General features: G+C 45.8%; 1 protein-coding gene across 4 annotated transcripts in view; it reads right to left on the reverse strand.

Moving 5' to 3' along the window:
• The window catches only part of ABCA3 (ATP binding cassette subfamily A member 3), an 85,395-nt gene that overhangs the window by 68,043 nt on the left and 4,022 nt on the right, over positions 1-13,330 (reverse strand). The window lies entirely within an intron of this gene.

Raw genomic sequence — 13,330 nt, forward strand, 5'->3', positions numbered from 1 at the left:
TTTAACCACCATTGTTTCAGGCAAACCTTATGATTCCGGGAACTGAAATAAATGGGGGGGGGGGGGAGAAGAGGAGGGGGAAGTCTTTATGTTGTGTATTCAGCAATGTGTCTCTAGCCAGTTTTAACCACGTCCCCTGTTCCTAGGAGTCTTTCACACGTCAAAGGTATTTTTTATGGCATGGGAACGAGAGCTTGGCACAACCTCTGAAAATTGGAAGACATGAAGTGACTTTTTACCCACTATGTTGAAACTGATCCGATCCCAAGTTGGGGTCCCTTTAACTTCTGGAATTTCCAGGCTTCCGAGTATTTGGTTTTGCAACCTCAGCACTGCATTAACAATATATGTCATCTTATTTCACTATTACAGGTGAGGACAAGAACAATGGTGGGGAGCTATGTATAGACCTGAAGGGAAGTGTGTGGGAGAAAGATCAGTATTTGGATTGCACCTCAGTCCTTCAACTCGTCTTTCAAGATTCTCTCTCTCTACTTTTCATTCCAATCACTTCCCCATTATTTTGGCCACCGCACTAAGAAACTTCCTCATGGGAAAAGAAAATCTCCACCCCAGAGAGAGATGAGCTGTGATTTTACCCTCTTGTATTGCCGATTGATATTGCTCCTCTGGGGTAGGAAAAATTTCCCCGTACAGGCAGGTTTTTCTACACTTTTTGTACTTGGAGCTGAAACATCAGAGTTTTCTAAAAGCTTCAGGGCAAACAATGGACTTTTCCATCTCCCACTCCCAGGGCCCAAGCACCAGGTGCTGGCACACTGCACGCTAAGGACTTGATTGGTGTTTACCCAAAAAAACGTCAAGGCCTCTTGCGCAAACATGGCTTAAGTATGCTACAAACAGTAGGAGTCCCAGGAGCTTTGATGTCTGGCTATTCAGCCTAACGCTAGGTCAGCAGCTAGCATAGCCCCTGCCACAGGCTTACGAACAAGGCTGCCTTTGTCCCTGGCTCCCTTAGAGGGGATGGGAGTAGTGAAGGAAGCAAGTGGAAGCAAATCATGGGTAAGATCTGGGAGACACATCTGCCTCAATGTTCTGGGATGGAACAAGGGCAGCTGCTTCCTACCCATCCACCCCGGTAATTCCCCTGAAGCCAGGAGGAAGGTTCAATGTAGCTATAGTCATGGCTCTCAGATGCCCAGGTCACTAGTACATCATGGCTCCAGAGGCTTGGGCTGCTGAATAGGAATGCTCGATTTGCCACAGGCCCCCAAGGTTCTGTCCACAGCAGCAGACAGTACCTGATGCTTCAGAAGAAGACAAGAAGCTACTGTAACACCCCCAGCCAAGCATGAAATGCAATTCATGGATACTGGGGGAGAACACAGAAGGATGAGTCCTTTCTGACCCCTTCTGGCAGTCATTTCATGCTTAGAAACACAAGATTTAATCACCCTTCTCTTAGGGAGCCCAACCGGTGGTAATAAGTTTTAAAGACTTAAAGTTGAGGCAGACTGTACCCCTGTATTCACCCCTCACATACCACTGTAATGATCTTTGTACAAAGTATGCCTTGGGAGGTATCACTTGAAAACTCATAATTTTCTGAACATTATTGTTCTGGTAAAAACACGTGTAGCAACACTGCATGTTGAGTTCTAAGATTCCTCAGTCTGGAGTTACTAACACATATTCCAAACCTGGGGAGTGGCCAAGCCAGTTCTTCCACGTCAAAGGGCAAGCTGCTGCACCTCAGCCAGAGGTACATAAGGTCCCTGGACCATCACCTGCTAAGTGACCTTTCTTTAGCAGGAAAAGGGGACGTGGACGACAAATCTACATTTTAGCAAAGGAACATCCTGGGGTTCCTGTTCACACAGATCTTCTGTCTCCTGACCCCCAGCTAGAGATGCTGCCCAAAGGCGGGAAAGGACTATAAAAAGAAAGGGGAAACACCCCAAAACACTCCTTCTCGCTCTCCCATCAATTCACTGCACCAGAAGGAACAAACGAAGCAGGCATTACACAGAAGAAGGGGGCCTGGCCTACAAAGTTGGGCTAGTAATACTATTGAGAACACGTGTCAAGAGAATCTTTGCTTAGAATCTAACAGTTTGTTAAGTGAAGCACTAGCTGCGTTATCTTTATTTTTCTTGTACTTCATTACTTGTACTCACTCAAAATCTCTCGTTGTAGTTAATAAACTCATTTTATTGTTTTATCTAGACCAGTGTATTTGAACTGAAGTATTTGGGACACTGCTTGGGAGAACTGGATTTGTGCATACCATTTCTATTAATAAAATGATGGACTTATATGAGCTTGTATTGCCCAGGAGATGGCTGGGCAGTAGAAAACATACAATTCTGGGGAACTATCTGGGGGCTGGCAGTGTGCTGGGGTCACGCTGCAGTATAATCCAAGTTGGTAAAAGTCTGGGTGTGATTGACAGGTTGCAAGTGCACACGGACATAGCTGGGAGTGACTTACACACTAGTGGTGGATTGCAAGCAGTCCAGGAATGGAGGCAACAACAACAAAGCAGCATAAAGAGCCCCCAGGTTAGAGGGCAAGGATGACCTGGCTCCTCACTAGTCTAGACTGTACCCTAGGTATGTCACAGGGACTCTTTTTAAAATCCTGCCACAGCGGTTGTGCCCCTGCCCTCCTGCAGCTGGTACTCCGCAGGCTGCGTGCACACTGCACAAACTCGCTTCCTTTGATTGATTCCAGTGAGACTGCTCGGCTGCCGCAGACTGACACAAATATAACAATTACTTTCCTCATCTCACAAGACAGAATTTCCTCATCAAAAAGAGATGGGTTTCCAGAGATGAAACCATCATAATACCATGCCTAGCCTCAAACCTCCATGGAGAACTCAAGGCGTCAAAGAGAAACAAACAAATCAATGAGAGATTTCAGGTTAATGAATCACCTTGTCTGATCTATCCTGCAAGATAGCGCATGCTACAAGGCAGTTCCTATCACTACAGTATTTACTGCTGGAATAATTGCATTCTAGGGATTATCCCAAGATCTGGCAGAGAGTCAGGTCAATACAGATCCATAGAAATCACACGTATAGATGCGCATCTGCGTACATCCCACTCAGTGTCAGCTTCCCATGCACAAACCGGCCTCTAACATGCATGACTGCCCCGCAACACATAATCAGATGAAGTGCTGTACCCGTCTGGGAAGGATCCTGTTACCCAGAACCTGGCACAAGGTTGAGCACCCTCTAGGCAAACGGAAGTGTTGGGTTTCCTGACATTGAAGATGTGGATGTCACATTTACTAAACTACAGCAAGCATGGTGCCTTGGTTTTGGTGCCTTGACTCCACACGGTGGCCCAGCAATGAAGAATTGGCCGATTCTGGCAATGTACAAACTGAGAATCAGCAGTGCTTTCTCTGGGACGGAACAGGAGAGGCTGCGCCCTCACCTAAAGTGGCTGCCTCTAAACTGACATTTAGACACCATTAAATGGGAAGCAAATAACAGCGCACAAGTCTTATACGTTCACCAGCCACCTGCCTGGTGGAAATACCACCCTAACTTGCAACACTGCTGTGGCAGAAGCCCCACCCACATACGAGGGCGATGAAGAATGCTCCAGGATCTGATGAAGTGAGTGGCCCAAGAGTAGAAACACTCTAGTTCCAACACGTTATTCGCTACCAGCGTAAAAGGAATTGGGAACATGGTCTCAGGGAGCACCCAGCAGCAGCACCGGGCAGGCTACTCTGCATGGTCAGATCTAGACTGCAAACTTAATGGACATCACCCATCTAGAACTGAACTTGAAGTCAGTTGCACAGCCTCAGCGTCTGATTTGTGGAGGCATTTTAAAGTGAAGACAAAGCTCAACACATCAGATTAAATGAGGTTTGGACATGCTAAACCAAGAGGATAAAAACTGAGAAATCTTGGCCCAGTAGTTCAGAGTAGAACAAGAAGAGTGCAGAGAAAGGCCCTTAGTTGCAGAAGCTATAATATTTCATTTCAATTTGCCCAAGGGACTGGGACATAGCGTGCAAATTGGACAGCTGCATTTTTGCGACAGACATCAAATATGAAATCTAAAGCTGCCCTGGGCCAAGTGATCAGAAGATTTTTGTTTCCCACCCTCAACTGTGCAGACAAATTTTAATTTAGAGTTTAAAACAAAAGAGCAACAGAGAAGACTGTAGGAAGAGAGAGACACTCCTGGCAGGAGCTCCTCTCCCTGTCCTGACAGTTCTCCTGGCCCATACTTTCTGCTCCAATCAGGATGCTCAGACTGTTGAAGATACTGTGGTGTTAGTTTCTAAGGAAACCAACGAGCAACTGTTGAGTAAAACCAAGATCACATGAAGCCAGAAGACTATAATTTATGCCAGTCAAAACCCACCAAGCCCTCAATAAGTGTAAAAAGAGAAGTACGGAATTCCCACCCTATGAGAGCTAAAGAAGTCTCACTGCAACACTGATGTCGGACTTCTCTGACCCACTGGAGACAGAAGAAAGTGGAAGTTAGGAGTCAAACCAAATAGTCAGCATATGGCTGAGACCATACAAGATTTTTCAGGGTCTGTAGCCCAGAGAGAGCAACCTGTCAACATGGACATATGGCGGCAAAGGGAAACTCCTTCCAGTAGCCGTCTAAAACAGCCCAAGACAATCTGAAGAGGGAATGCACTGGATCTGGCTTTCCAGCCCTGCATACATCAGTACGTGTTGGAGTTCTATTGAAACCGTGACACCTGTTGCTTTAATTAACTAAAGAAAGTTTGATCAGCTGAACATCAGGTCCTGGGAGACTCTCAATCAGCATCTTCTTCCCCAACAGCAGAGCCAGGAGCATCTTCCTTGCAAAGCGACCATAAGTGACCTAGCAACATTCAGGCACAAGAGTAACGCTGCAGGAGGACACCATAGAATTTGCATGTGAACACACTTGCTTTGCAGCTTCAGTGCACTATGGGTCAAGTTACTGGCCAGGAACACTGTTCGCCCTGACCTCAGCACTAAGCTCTGGAAGATGAGACTGATTTCCTAAATAAAAAAGCCAGAGGAAGAGAAAACATTACTGCTTCAGCAAGGACAGCTGGGCAATAACATTCTCTCACAGAGATGCTCTCAATGCACAGTGTAGATAGCCCAGTCTTTCGGGTGAGAAAATTTAAGTCCATGGGGCCAAATCCATCCTCAACGTAACTCCACCAAGTTCAGGGGAATAGAGATGAAATTGAGACACATTCTCCAACACCCGAACTACCAGAACTGAGCCTCTGGTACCCAAAAGTGTGTAGATATTTCTTGAGGAACCAGTAATGTCAACACTCAAACACCAAGACAGAAGGTCTATCACAGAAGCTGCATCTGCACCGTCCATTTTCTTCGCATTTCCCACCATTTCACTAGCGCAAGCAATATTGGGAAAGGTAGCCTGGATTGACCCCAGGTTATTAGCGGCCATGTTGTCTAATCCAGTTCAGAGGAGATCTAGATCAGTGGTTCTCAACCAGGGGTCCGGGGCCCTGCAGGTTTCAGGAGGTCCGCCAAGCATGGCTGGCATCAGACTCGCTAGGGCCCAGGGCAGAAAGCCAAAGCCCCCTGCATGAGACTGCAGCCTGGGGCCCTGAGCCCCACCACCAGGAGCTGAAGCTGTAGCCTGAGCAACTTTGCATTGTGCTGTCCCCTGTGGCATGGGACCTCGGGCAATTGACCTCCTTGCTACCTTCTAACACTGACCCTGGCTTTTACATGCAGAAAAACAAATTGTGGCACAGCTGGGCAGTGGAGTGTTTATAGCATGCTGGGGTGGGGGGGTGCTCAAAGAAAAAGGTTAAGAACCCCTGATTTAGAGAACGCAGTGGTTAAAACACAGGCTGCCTGGATATACTAGTGCTCTTCTTCTGCAGCATCTTGTTTTGGGGGCTGGCCACTTCCAGTTGCCATCTCAACAGAGGTGGATGAGCAAGCTGAGAACAGGCCATGTGCTCTGAGAACTGGCAATTATTTTAAAGCACTTACTGCATTTCTGCTCTTCTGATGTCCTGTTTCCATAGAAACCAGGACTGGAAAAGGCAGTTTCCCTTATCAGCACTTCTCCTTCCCCCACTTGGATAAGCATTAGAACCATGTAATGTAGGAACTAGCCCAACCTGCAGGACTACATCAGACAGCTGCATGCCAGACCCCGCCTTGTTCCCGTATTGGCAGGGTGGGGCTGCAGTAAGACACCACATGCTAGCCTTACCCTGTAGAGAGGAGAGGAGGGGCAGGGTGGAAGGACACACTTGAATCAAAACATTAATATTAACCCCCCAGAACGCCCTCTTTCTCCCCTCCTCCCACCCAACACAATGGGGAGGGGCTGTCTCCTCTATTCATTCCCGTACTGAGACATTCCAAGAACCATACCGAAGGCGGCAGGCCCTTTGGCCAAGGCTTTCAAAAGTGACTAGTGATCTCATGGGCCCACACTGAGCCACCTGAAGGAGGCTGGGCTTTCAGAGAGGTCTGGCCTCCTGAACGTCAGGCCCCTTTAAGGTGGCTCACATTGGACATCGAAAGCTTGAAGCCCCCACTCACCAACACGCTAATCATGACTAGACAACCCAGAACCACTAGTAACTTGCCAACATTTTCACCTTCAATTGTTTTGAAAGCACGCTACTATTCTGATTGCTCTGTACTAACAGTCCTAAAACAGAACCAGCGTAGAATTCTTTGTTTGCATCCCTATCTCTGTACAGGAGGGTTTAAGGCAATTAAATTATTAGAAGAATAAAAGGTTTCAGAGTAGCAGCCATGTTAGTCTGTATCCGCAAAAAGAACAGGAGGACTTGTGGCACCTTAGAGACACATTTATTTGAGCATGAGCTTTCGTGGTCTAAAACCCACTTCATCGGATGCATGTAGTGGAAAATACAGTAGGAAGAGTGTGTGTGTGTGTGCGCACACAGAGAAAACATGAAACAATGGGTGTTATCATACACACTATAACGAGAGCGATCAGTTAAGGTGAGCTATTACCAGCAGGAGAGAAAACACACACTCCCGAACTACCAGGAACTCTCCTGCTGTTAATAGCTCACCTTAACCGATCACTACTCTGAAACCTCTCGTTATAGCGTGTATGATAACACCCATTGTTTCATATTGTGTGTGTATCTTCCTACTGTATTTTCCACTGCATGCATCCGATGAAATGGGTTTTAGCCCACGAAAGCTTATGCTCAAATAAATTTGTTAATCTCTAAGGTGCCACAAGTACTCCTGTTTTTTTTAGAAGAATAAAAGTTTCAATAGAGGCTGCAAGATGCAAAAAACACAGAGGCCAGCAGATCTTTGAACCCAACACGCGGTACATCAATAACATGTTAATATACCAAAGCAGGTTTCTAACAGTTCTACAACCTTCTCCGAACCTCAGATTGTATAGACACCCCATGTGGATTTATTTTTATGCACAAAGACATCATCAGTTCTCAAAGGTTTAAACAAATACACACAGCAGATGTGGTCGTTTCTCAGTTTAGAAGGCTCTGGCTTTACAGGATTCAGAACAATACTATGTACAATGCACTGCTTAATACAGTACCAATAAACTGTAGGATTGCATGTCAGATCTTAACAAGCACAAACTCCTCACCTCTCCCACAGATGAAATGAGGCAACAGGGCAAGTCATAAGAAAAAGGAGTTTGGTTTACATAGAAATTCCTGTAGGTGCTGAGAAGATGAATGACTAAAATGCAAGTTAAGAACAATCCATTAGGAAGATAGCTTGGGTGGACAAGAAATGGGGAGAAAGCAAGAAGGGGCCCCCGTACTGTAGTCTCTATTTTAAAGTGACGCTGTCATTTATAAACATGCCTCCGAACAAAGCTCCTGGTTTTTACAAGTAACATCTGGGATTCCATCCTGGAGCAATTACCAATATTTTCTGTTTTGTACATTTGATGGGTTTGCAGTTAAGGCACCAGAATGAGACTCTGGAGACTTGACCTCAATTCCCTTAATATCCATGTCTCAGTTCTCCAGCTGTGACCCAGAGACAATAATCGGACCTTTTGGCAGTCTTGTCTCTTTAGACCGTAAGCACTCCAGGGCCGGGTCTGCAGTTGTGTACAGCACCTAGTATAACAGAACCTCAATCTACACCGGAGCCACTAGGGACGACCATCATACAGGATTAAGTCACTCTCACACTTTCCCCTGTAGGGCCAGTTACCCCATTTGTGAGAGTCACACACAGCAAAAGGGAAGAGAGACTATTAAGAAAAATGGGAAAACAGGATTGCAAAGCCACTAAAATTGACAGTGGGACTCAGAACCTGAAACTAGTTGTTTAATAAGTTGCCCAAAGGAACAGTGTGCTGTGAAGGAGCAGGTGGGTGAGGAAGAGCTACTGATGAGCTGAGCATTGGCTCACTGGGGATGTGTCCAGCAATCTGTGTGTAGACTCTCTGGGCCAGATTCTCCTGTTTCACAGTCATGTTCCCCCATTAATTTCAGTGAAGTGACCCAGGAGTTACACCAGCATGAGCAAAACAAAACTTGTTCCCTTCTGTGGGGACTTGCTAGGGGTGCCTCATGGCAAATGAGGGGCTGGAGAGGAGACAGGCACAGAAGCTGAGGGTGGGGAGGGAGAGGAAGTTGAGTAGTAGAGGCACAGAAATGTCTGCAAGGTGCCACACATGATCAGTCCCTTTGCTAGGACAAAACCTTCCCATGTCATGTAATGAAGCCCCCTGGACTCCAGAGATGCAGGTTTAGTTCTTTTCAGTTTCATCTCAACATTTCAAGAGACCTTCTGATTCCTGCAGGAGTGACCCCTTCTCTTGGGGCACACTTTGGCCAGGCTAACAGTTATCCATGTGCTAAGCCCCATCTCCCAGCTGGGCCATTGTCTGCCTTACCCTGAAGTGTCAGCTGGAGACCATTCTCTTTTCAGTCCCTGCCTTAACTATAAAGCAATTAGCATGTTCCAGATCTCAGTACTTTCAATCTCTCTCAGATAGGACTGACTGTATCCAACCCATCAATCTCAGGAGTGTTTTGAAGACATCACAATTGATAGCCAGTAACTCTTCAGTATGATTATGCGAGAAGATATGCAAGAGCAATAATATTTAGTGATCCTGAGCTGAGGGAGTCCCTTGATGTCACCTCGGGGTATCTTATTATTCCAACACGACCAAGTGACACTACCATATGAACTCAGTTCAGTGACACTATCCTAACATAAACTTGGAGAAACTAAGGCACAGAAGAGCTACGGCCCAAAAAAAAAAAAAAAAAAGAAAAAAAGGCCACTGATTTTAGGAGTCCAACTGGAGACATGCTGATCCTTGATATTTAGAAATATCCCCTCATTCCAACGGAAATCGAAGAGTTTATGGGCTCAGCACCTCTGAAAATCAGATCCTAGGCATCTTCAGTTAGGCGTCCAAAACCAGCAGCCACTTTTGAAAAGACAGGCCTACCGCAAGAGACTAGTGCAAAGTCACAAGTCTGCGGCAAAGCTGGGACTAGAACCTGGGCCTCCCATTCCCAGGTCCTTCCTTCTAACCACTAGACAACGCTGCCTATCACGCGTGTTGTGTAAGAACACTGTCAACCAACCCCAGTGCAGACAGGAAGGAATTCTCCCCAAACAAGCTAAGTTACATACACTACATCCTAGTCCTCCCATCACATGCCTATCTTTGGAACAGTCAGTGAAGGACAAATCCACTCTGTAGCTCAAGGACCTCTGCCAGAGCCTGGAGGACTTCACTAGGAGACAGGAATCCTTCTCCAGGCACCGAGTAAACACTCTCTGTGGACACTACATCAGCTTAATGGTTGGAGGAGACTCCAGTGCCTATAGCACAAGGCAAAAGAAGGAGTACAGGGTCCACACAATGGTGGCTCTTTCATCCTTACTCACTGTGCAGCAGACTGGGACCTCCGTAACACACAGTGGACATGCTTCTCCCCGCCCCCCAGTCCTGCCCTCCTTTGTACAGTGAGAGCATATGGGTTCCTGTGCAGGGGGATCCTACACAGACCAGAGGAAAGGGCAGGGCTTCCACGGTCACTGCACCACTGTCAGGTTACCTTCAGAAGTGTCTGCAACCCCCTTTGCAGACACATCTTTCACCAGCTGCTAGCTCGTGTCACCCCTGCCCTTACACTCTGTCTGCCCAGCTCTGGTATTGCTGGGAAATCCTGCTGGGCCAGCATTGGCAGCACAGACTGGCTCCCAAACCAATGGCAGATATTCTAGCGCCAGCATCTTTTACTCGCTTGAAAACATTTCCTTCTTGTATGAAACTAATGCATTTATTGCACTCAGAGGCAGAGACAGCCCTTGCGGCAGAAGGAAATCCCAAAGTGAAGTTACGAGCTCGCTGTGCTCTGTGCACTGCAGTAGCGTAAGCGCTCACTGTGCCGGAACCTGCAGCAGCATGGTGAAGTGAGTCGAGGGTGGCAAACTGAGTCATGCCAAAGGGGTTAGCAAGTGCAGCCCAAGCCTGGACCACGGGGGCGAGCAGCACATCTGAGGACACTTTAATCAGACGTTACAAACCGAAATCAAAGCAAAGGGATAAGACTGAGCGTAGATCCCGTCAGCCACTTGACATTTCAGAGAGGACTTGCAGTCCCCACATCCAGAGATGGCCCCAATCCAAGGCGGTCTCAACACTCCTGAATGGCAGCAATAGTGGGCCCAAGCCAAATTAACCCTGCCCTAATCAAACACTCTGGCTCCCATTCACACTCTTCTCTCTGCTATTAAGACAAAAAGCCCACTTCATTTCCCCTTTAGTGGCACTTCCCTGCTAAAATGCCTGTTCTCTTCCTCTTAAAATATTGGTCATTTCATCAGGACACTCTTCGGGGGAGGCTCTAATGTTTGCTCTTTTAAGCAAGGAATTGAGCCTTTTCATCTTGCAGTGGTGAGGGAATTTGTGCCCAAATGGATGGGCCATCTGAGTTCACAGACATTTTGTATGGCTCCAGCTGTGCCCTCTGTTCTAAGCCTGGAGTTAGCGTGGATGCAGGTGAGTAACAGGATGTAGAATCTGGGCTTTGTCACTTACACAGCACTCTGTGTTGTCAGAGCGATCAACTAGTTACCATAAGCTTCCTGACCGGCAAGTATAATCCCCATTTTACAGACAGGGAAAACAGGTAGAGAAGCCAAGTGACAGCCCTGCCTGAAATTTACAGGAGTCCCCCCTATTCCCAATCACACAGCCATTCACCCAGACCCATGCTATCTCATTGATCTGCTGTACGGCCTGTCGTAATGACTGCTTCTTGGAGCAGCTAGTCCTAGAACCCACAAGGGAAGAAGCAATTCTTGATTTAGTCATAAGGGGCGCACAAGATTTGGTCCAAGAGGCAAATATAGCTAAACTACTTGATAATTGCAACCACTATGTAATTAAACTTAATATCCTTGGTGTGGGGGAGGAAACCACCCAAAAAAGTGCACTGCAGGAGCATTTACCTTCAGAAAGGGGAACTACACAAAAAGGAGAAAACTAGTTAAACTGAAAATGAAAGGAACAGTCAGAAGAGTGAAATGCCTGCAAGCTGCATGGAAACTTTTTAAAAACACCATAATAGAGGCTCAAATTAAATGTATACCCTGAATTAAAAATAATAGAAAGAGGACCAAAAAACCAGCACCATGGCTACACAGACGAAGAGAGACTGTTAGAGGCAAAAGGGCATCCTTAAAAAATTAGAAGTCAAATCCTACTGAGGAAAATACAAAAGAGCATTTACACCTGGCTTACCAGAGTTTAAGTATAATTAGGCAGGCCAAAAAGGAAACCAAAACACAACTAGCAAAAGACACAAAACAAAGAGCAAAAAATTGTAAGTACATCAGAAGCAGGAAGCCTGCCAAACAATCAGTGGGGCCACTGGATGATCGACATGCTAATGGAGAATTCAAGAAAGACAAGGCCACTGAGGAGAAGCTAAATAAATTCTTCGCATCCATCTTCACTGCAGAGGATGCGAGGGAGATTCCCACACCTGAGCCATTCTTTCTCCGTGACAAATCTGAGGAATTGTCCCGGATTGAGGTGTCAGTAGAGGAGGTTTTGGAACAAACTGATATTACTGTTTAATAGGGCTGTCAATTAATTGCAGGTAATGCCTGCGATTAACTGAAAACAAAATTAATGCATTAATTTAACACTTTAACTGCATGAAGCCCCAGCCCTGAGCCCCACACCCCCAGCCTATATTTGAAAATATAGAAAACACCAAAAAAAATCTGAATAAATGGTATTCTATTATTGTTTAACTGTGCAATTAAAACCACAGTTAATTGCAATTAATTTTTTTTAGTTGCTTGACAGCCCTACTGTTTAATGTACATCATCAGGACCAGATGATGATATTCACCCAAGAGTTCTGAAGGAACTCAATAGTGAAATTGCAAACTACTAACTGTGGTATGTAAAACCTATTGCTTAAATTAATTTCTGTACCAGATGACTGCAGGATAGCTAATGTGACACCAATTTTTAAAAGAAGGCTCCACAGGCAATCCTGGAAATTACAGGCCGATAAGCCTGACTTGAGTACCAGGCAAATTGGTTGAAACGATAGTGAAGAACAGAATTATCAGACACACAGAAGAAAACGATTTGTTGGGGAAGAGTCAGCATGGCTTTTGTAAAGGGAAATCATGCCTCACCAGTCTATTAGAAGTCTCTGAGGGGTTCAACAAACATGTTGACAAGGGTGATCTAGAGGATACAGTGTACCTGGATTTTCAGAAAACCTTTGACCAGGTCCCTTACCAAAAGCTCTTAAGCAAAGTAAGCAGTCATGGGATAAAAAGGAAGGTCCTCTCATGGATCAGTAACTGGTTAAAAGACAGGAAACAAAGGGGAGGAATAAATGGTCTGTTTTCATAATGGAGAGAGGCAAATAGTAGACAGTCCCCCGAGGATCGGTACTGGGACCTGTAAATTAGAAAGTTGCAGAGAAGGGCAACAAAAATGATTAGGGGTATGGAACAATTTCCATATGAGGAGAGATTAAAAAGACTGGGACTTTTTAGCTTGGAAAAGAGACAACTAGGGGCGGATATGATAGAGATCTATGAAATCACGAATGGTGTGGAGAAAGTGTTATTTACCCCTTCACACAACACAAGAACCAGGGGTCACCCCATGAAATTAAGAGGCAGCAGGTATAAAACAATCAAAAGGAAGTATTTTTTCACACAATGCACAGTCAGCCTGTGCAACTCATTGCCAGGCCAAAAGTAGGACTGTGTTAAAAAAAAAGAACTAGGTAAGTTTATGGAGGATAGGTCCATCAATGGCTATAAGCCAAGATGGTCAGGAATGCAAAA

Source organism: Eretmochelys imbricata, chromosome 10 (assembly GCF_965152235.1).
Source record: "Eretmochelys imbricata isolate rEreImb1 chromosome 10, rEreImb1.hap1, whole genome shotgun sequence".
Lineage (NCBI taxonomy): Eukaryota > Metazoa > Chordata > Testudines > Cheloniidae > Eretmochelys > Eretmochelys imbricata.